Source organism: Aedes albopictus, chromosome 3, assembly GCF_035046485.1.
Source record: "Aedes albopictus strain Foshan chromosome 3, AalbF5, whole genome shotgun sequence".
In the NCBI taxonomy this organism is placed as follows: domain Eukaryota; kingdom Metazoa; phylum Arthropoda; class Insecta; order Diptera; family Culicidae; genus Aedes; species Aedes albopictus.
Genome location: NC_085138.1, coordinates 49,632,851 through 49,641,106, shown reverse-complemented (window position 1 = coordinate 49,641,106; position 8,256 = coordinate 49,632,851).

Genomic DNA, 8,256 nt, shown 5'->3' with positions numbered 1-8,256 from the left:
GTTGGTATAGAGCACATATATGTGGTGAGCGTAGAAAAATAAGTATTTTTGAGTCACTATTCCGAAAAATTCAGAGCCCGACTGGCAAAATGGCACCCGTAGGCATCTAGCTGGATGTATTATCTACCATCTGAGAGTTTTCCAGAGAGGTGTTTTTTGAAAAATTGGGAATTTTTGAAATAGTTGGTATAGAGCACATATATGTGGTGAGCATAGAAAAATAAGTATTTTTGAGTCACTATTCCGAAAAATTCAGAGCCTGACTGGCAAAATGGCACCGGTAGGCATCTAGCTGGATGTATTATCTACCATCTGAGAGTTTTCCAGAGAGGTGTTTTTTGAAAAAGTGGGAATTTTTGAAATAGTTGGTATAGAGCACATATATGTGGTGAGCATGGAAAAATAAGTATTTTTGAGTCACTATTCCGAAAAATTCAGAGCCCGACTGGCAAAATGGCACCGGTAGGCATCTAGCTGGATGTAGTATCTACCATCTGAGAGTTTTCCAGAGAGGTGTTTTTTGAAAAAGTGGGAATTTTTGAAATAGTTGGTATAGAGCACATATATGTGGTGAGCGTAGAAAAATAAGTATTTTTGAGTCACTATTCCGAAAAATTCAGAGCCCGACTGGCAAAATGGCACCCGTAGGCATCTAGCTGGATGTATTATCTACCATCTGAGAGTTTTCCAGAGAGGTGTTTTTTGAAAAAGTGGGAATTTTTGAAATAGTTGGTATAGAGCATCTAAGTGTTATGAGCGTAGAAAAATAAGTATTTTTGAGACACTATTCCGAAAAATTCGGAGCCTGACTGGCAAAATGGCACCCGTAGGCATCTAGCTGGATGTATTATCTACCATCTGAGAGTTTTCCAGAGAGGTGTTTTTTGAAAAAGTGGGAATTTTTGAAATAGTTGGTATAGAGCACATATATGTGGTGAGCGTAGAAAAATAAGTATTTTTGAGTCACTATTCCGAAAAATTCAGAGCCCGACTGGCAAAATGGCACCCGTAGGCATCTAGCTGGATGTATTATCTACCATCTGAGAGTTTTCCAGAGAGGTGTTTTTTGAAAAATTGGGAATTTTTGAAATAGTTGGTATAGAGCATCTAAGTATTATGAGCGTAGAAAAATGAATATTTTTGAGACACTATTCCAAAAAATTCAGAGCCTAACTGGCAAAATGGCACCCGTAGGCATCTAGCTGGATGTATTATCTTCCATCTGAGAGTTTTCCAGAGAGGTGTTTTTTGAAAAAGTGGGAATTTTTGAAATAGTTGGTATAGAGCACATACAGTGTCGGACAAAACAATAAGACCACCAACCATTTTTCATACAAAATGACCAAGTTTGACGATGTGATGCTCGGTTTCTGATGAACCGATCTTGCTGAATTTTTGACAGTCGCCATGGAGTTACGTGAATTTTGATTTGTATTTAATTGATTGAGTTCTGTTCACTACATCAAAAGTTACAGATATACGAAACGACAAAATAATAGGACCACTTTCAGATTGTCATTATCAAAGAATATATATTTGTATCTGATACTTGATGATTGATAAACAAGTACTAAAATTAAGCATGCAATTTAAACTTTGGGACATTTTTATTGAATTGACCACTAATAACCATCATAAAAATCTGGTGTTGGAATTTTGTCGCACTGTATATCTGTAACTTTTGATGTATCGAACAGAATTCAATCAATTTAATATAAATCAGAATTCTGGTCATTTCATGTCGACTGTCAAAATTTCAGCCAGATCGGTTTACTAGAAACCGAGTACCATATCGTCAAACTTGGTCATTTTGTATGAAATAGGACCGGAGGTCTTATTGTTTTGTCCGACACTGTATATGTGGTGAGCGTAGAAAAATAAGTATTTTTGAGTCACTATTCCGAAAAATTCAGAGCCCGACTGGCAAAATGGCACCCGTAGGCATCTAGCTGGATGTATTATCTACCATCTGAGAGTTTTCCAGAGAGGTGTTTTTTGAAAAAGTGGGAATTTTTGAAATAGTTGGTATAGAGCATCTAAGTGTTATGAGCGTAGAAAAATAAGTATTTTTGAGTCACTATTCCGAAAAATTCAGAGCCCGACTGGCAAAATGGCACCCGTAGGCATCTAGCTGGATGTATTATCTACCATCTGAGAGTTTTCCAGAGAGGTGTTTTTTGAAAAAGTGGGAATTTTTGAAATAGTTGGTATAGAGCATCTAAGTGTTATGAGCGTAGCAAAATAAGTATTTTTGAGACACTATTCCGAAAAATTCGGAGCCTAACTGGCAAAATGGCACCCGTAGGCATCTAGCTGGATGTATTATCTACCATCTGAGAGTTTTCCAGAGAGGTGTTTTTTGAAAAAGTGGGAATTTTTGAAATAGTTGGTATAGAGCACATATATGTGGTGAGCATGGAAAAATAAGTATTTTTGAGTCACTATTCCGAAAAATTCAGAGCCTAACTGGCAAAATGGCACCGGTAGGCATCTAGCTGGATGTAGTATCTACCATCTAAGAGTTTTCCAGAGAGGTGTTTTTTGAAAAAGTGGGAATTTTTGAAATAGTTGGTATAGAGCACATATATGTGGTGAGCATAGAAAAATAAGTATTTTTGAGTCACTATTCCGAAAAATTCAGAGCCCGACTGGCAAAATGGCACCCGTAGGCATCTAGCTGGATGTATTATCTACCATCTGAGATTTTTCCAGAGAGGTGTTTTTTGAAAAAGTGGGAATTTTTGAAATAGTTGGTATAGAGCATCTAAGTGTTATGAGCGTAGAAAAATAAGTATTTTTGAGACACTATTCCGAAAAATTCAGAGCCTGACTGGCAAAATGGCACCGGTAGGCATCTAGCTGGATGTATTATCTACCATCTGAGAGTTTTCCAGAGAGGTGTTTTTTGAATAAGTGGGAATTTTTGAAATAGTTGGTATAGAGCATCTAAGTGTTATGAGCGTAGAAAAATGAATATTTTTGAGACACTATTCCAAAAAATTCAGAGCCTAACTGGCAAAATGGCACCGGTAGGCATCTAGCTGGATGTAGTATCTACCATCTGAGAGTTTTCCAGAGAGGTGTTTTTTGAAAAAGTGGGAATTTTTGAAATAGTTGGTATAGAGCATGTAAGTGTTATGAGCGTAGAAAAATAAATATTTTTGAGACACTATTCCAAAAAATTCAGAGCCTGACTGGCAAAATGGCACCCGTAGGCATCTAGCTGGATGTATTATCTACCATCTGAGAGTTTTCCAGAGAGGTGTTTTTTGAAAAAGTGGGAATTTTTGAAATAGTTGGTATAGAGCACATATATGTGGTGAGCATAGAAAAATAAGTATTTTTGAGTCACTATTCCGAAAAATTCAGAGCCCGACTGGCAAAATGGCACCCGTAGGCATCTAGCTGGATGTATTATCTACCATCTGAGATTTTTCCAGAGAGGTGTTTTTTGAAAAAGTGGGAATTTTTGAAATAGTTGGTATAGAGCATCTAAGTGTTATGAGCGTAGAAAAATAAGTATTTTTGAGACACTATTCCGAAAAATTCAGAGCCTGACTGGCAAAATGGCACCCGTAGGCATCTAGCTGGATGTATTATCTACCATCTGAGAGTTTTCCAGAGAGGTGTTTTTTGAAAAAGTGGGAATTTTTGAAATAGTTGGTATAGAGCACATATATGTGGTGAGCATAGAAAAATAAGTATTTTTGAGTCACTATTCCGAAAAATTCAGAGCCTTACTGGCAAAATGGCACCGGTAGGCATCTAGCTGGATGTAGTATCTACCATCTGAGAGTTTTCCAGAGAGGTGTTTTTTGAAAAAGTGGGAATTTTTGAAATAGTTGGTATAGAGCATGTAAGTGTTATGAGCGTAGAAAAATAAATATTTTTGAGACACTATTCCAAAAAATTCAGAGCCTGACTGGCAAAATGGCACCCGTAGGCATCTAGCTGGATGTAGTATCTACCATCTGAGAGTTTTCCAGAGAGGTGTTTTTTGAAAAAGTGGGAATTTTTGAAATAGTTGGTATAGAGCACATATATGTGGTGAGCATGGAAAAATAAGTATTTTTGAGTCACTATTCCGAAAAATTCAGAGCCCGACTGGCAAAATGGCACCGGTAGGCATCTAGCTGGATGTAGTATCTACCATCTGAGAGTTTTCCAGAGAGGTGTTTTTTGAAAAAGTGGGAATTTTTGAAATAGTTGGTATAGAGCACATATATGTGGTGAGCGTAGAAAAATAAGTATTTTTGAGTCACTATTCCGAAAAATTCAGAGCCCGACTGGCAAAATGGCACCCGTAGGCATCTAGCTGGATGTATTATCTACCATCTGAGAGTTTTCCAGAGAGGTGTTTTTTGAAAAAGTGGGAATTTTTGAAATAGTTGGTATAGAGCATCTAAGTGTTATGAGCGTAGAAAAATAAGTATTTTTGAGACACTATTCCGAAAAATTCGGAGCCTGACTGGCAAAATGGCACCCGTAGGCATCTAGCTGGATGTATTATCTACCATCTGAGAGTTTTCCACAGAGGTGTTTTTTGAAAAAGTGGGAATTTTTGAAATAGTTGGTATAGAGCACATATATGTGGTGAGCGTAGAAAAATAAGTATTTTTGAGACACTATTCCGAAAAATTCAGAGCCTGACTGGCAAAATGGCACCCAAAGGCATCTAGCTGGATGTATTATCTACCATCTGAGAGTTTTCCAGAGAGGTGTTTTTTGAAAAAGTGGGAATTTTTGAAATAGTTGGTATAGAGCACATACAGTGTCGGACAAAACAATAAGACCACCAACCATTTTTCATACAAAATGACCAAGTTTGACGATGTGATGCTCGGTTTCTGATGAACCGATCTTGCTGAATTTTTGACAGTCGCCATGGAGTTACGTGAATTTTGATTTGTATTTAATTGATTGAGTTCTGTTCACTACATCAAAAGTTACAGATATACGAAACGACAAAATAATAGGACCACTTTCAGATTGTCATTATCAAAGAATATATATTTGTATCTGATACTTGATGATTGATAAACAAGTACTAAAATTAAGCATGCAATTTAAACTTTGGGACATTTTTATTGAATTGACCACTAATAACCATCATAAAAATCTGGTGTTGGAATTTTGTCGCACTGTATATCTGTAACTTTTGATGTATCGAACAGAATTCAATCAATTTAATATAAATCAGAATTCTGGTCATTTCATGTCGACTGTCAAAATTTCAGCCAGATCGGTTTACTAGAAACCGAGTACCATATCGTCAAACTTGGTCATTTTGTATGAAATAGGACCGGAGGTCTTATTGTTTTGTCCGACACTGTATATGTGGTGAGCGTAGAAAAATAAGTATTTTTGAGTCACTATTCCGAAAAATTCAGAGCCCGACTGGCAAAATGGCACCCGTAGGCATCTAGCTGGATGTATTATCTACCATCTGAGAGTTTTCCAGAGAGGTGTTTTTTGAAAAAGTGGGAATTTTTGAAATAGTTGGTATAGAGCATGTAAGTGTTATGAGCGTAGAAAAATAAATATTTTTGAGACACTATTCCAAAAAATTCAGAGCCTGACTGGCAAAATGGCACCCGTAGGCATCTAGCTGGATGTAGTATCTACCATCTGAGAGTTTTCCAGAGAGGTGTTTTTTGAAAAAGTGGGAATTTTTGAAATAGTTGGTATAGAGCATCTAAGTGTTATGAGCGTAGAAAAATAAGTATTTTTGAGACACTATTCCGAAAAATTCGGAGCCTAACTGGCAAAATGGCACCCGTAGGCATCTAGCTGGATGTATTATCTACCATCTGAGAGTTTTCCAGAGAGGTGTTTTTTTGAAAAAGTGGGAATTTTTGAAATAGTTGGTATAGAGCACATATATGTGGTGAGCGTAGAAAAATAAGTATTTTTGAGTCACTATTCCGAAAAATTCAGAGCCCGACTGGCAAAATGGCACCCGTTGGCATCTAGCTGGATGTATTATCTACCATCTGAGATTTTTCCAGAGAGGTGTTTTTTGAAAAAGTGGGAATTTTTGAAATAGTTGGTATAGAGCATCTAAGTGTTATGAGCGTAGAAAAATAAGTATTTTTGAGACACTATTCCGAAAAATTCAGAGCCTGACTGGCAAAAGGGGCACCCGTAGGCATCTAGCTGGATGTAGTATCTACCATCTGAGAGTTTTCCAGAGAGGTGTTTTTTGAAAAAGTGGGAATTTTTGAAATAGTTGGTATAGAGCATGTAAGTGTTATGAGCGTAGAAAAATAAATATTTTTGAGACACTATTCCAAAAAATTCAGAGCCTGACTGGCAAAATGGCACCCGTAGGCATCTAGCTGGATGTAGTATCTACCATCTGAGAGTTTTCCAGAGAGGTGTTTTTTGAAAAAGTGGGAATTTTTGAAATAGTTGGTATAGAGCACATATATGTGGTGAGCATGGAAAAATAAGTATTTTTGAGTCACTATTCCGAAAAATTCAGAGCCCGACTGGCAAAATGGCACCGGTAGGCATCTAGCTGGATGTAGTATCTACCATCTGAGAGTTTTCCAGAGAGGTGTTTTTTGAAAAAGTGGGAATTTTTGAAATAGTTGGTATAGAGCATCTAAGTGTTATGAGCGTAGAAAAATAAGTATTTTTGAGACACTATTCCGAAAAATTCGGAGCCTAACTGGCAAAATGGCACCCGTAGGCATCTAGCTGGATGTATTATCTACCATCTGAGAGTTTTCCAGAGAGGTGTTTTTTGAAAAAGTGGGAATTTTTGAAATAGTTGGTATAGAGCACATATATGTGGTGAGCGTAGAAAAATAAGTATTTTTGAGTCACTATTCCGAAAAATTCAGAGCCCGACTGGCAAAATGGCACCCGTAGGCATCTAGCTGGATGTATTATCTACCATCTGAGAGTTTTCCAGAGAGGTGTTTTTTGAAAAATTGGGAATTTTTGAAATAGTTGGTATAGAGCACATATATGTGGTGAGCATAGAAAAATAAGTATTTTTGAGTCACTATTCCGAAAAATTCAGAGCCTGACTGGCAAAATGGCACCGGTAGGCATCTAGCTGGATGTATTATCTACCATCTGAGAGTTTTCCAGAGAGGTGTTTTTTGAAAAAGTGGGAATTTTTGAAATAGTTGGTATAGAGCATCTAAGTGTTATGAGCGTAGAAAAATGAATATTTTTGAGACACTATTCCAAAAAATTCAGAGCCTAACTGGCAAAATGGCACCCGTAGGCATCTAGCTGGATGTATTATCTTCCATCTGAGAGTTTTCCAGAGAGGTGTTTTTTGAAAAAGTGGGAATTTTTGAAATAGTTGGTATAGAGCACATATATGTGGTGAGCATAGAAAAATAAGTATTTTTGAGACACTATTCCGAAAAATTCAGAGCCTGACTGGCAAAATGGCACCCAAAGGCATCTAGCTGGATGTATTATCTACCATCTGAGAGTTTTCCAGAGAGGTGTTTTTTGAAAAAGTGGGAATTTTTGAAATAGTTGGTATAGAGCATCTAAGTGTTATGAGCGTAGAAAAATAAGTATTTTTGAGTCACTATTCCGAAAAATTCAGAGCCCGACTGGCAAAATGGCACCCGTAGGCATCTAGCTGGATGTATTATCTACCATCTGAGAGTTTTCCAGAGAGGTGTTTTTTGAAAAAGTGGGAATTTTTGAAATAGTTGGTATAGAGCATCTAAGTGTTATGAGCGTAGAAAAATAAGTATTTTTGAGTCACTATTCCGAAAAATTCAGAGCCCGACTGGCAAAATGGCACCCGTAGGCATCTAGCTGGATGTATTATCTACCATCTGAGAGTTTTCCAGAGAGGTGTTTTTTGAAAAAGTGGGAATTTTTGAAATAGTTGGTATAGAGCATCTAAGTGTTATGAGCGTTGAAAAATAAGTATTTTTGAGACACTATTCCGAAAAATTCGGAGCCTAACTGGCAAAATGGCACCCGTAGGCATCTAGCTGGATGTATTATCTACCATCTGAGAGTTTTCCAGAGAGGTGTTTTTTGAAAAAGTGGGAATTTTTGAAATAGTTGGTATAGAGCACATATATGTGGTGAGCGTAGAAAAATAAGTATTTTTGAGTCACTATTCCGAAAAATTCAGAGCCCGACTGGCAAAATGGCACCCGTAGGCATCTAGCTGGATGTATTATCTACCATCTGAGAGTTTTCCAGAGAGGTGTTTTTTGAAAAAGTGGGAATTTTTGAAATAGTTGGTATAGAGCATCTAAGTGTTAT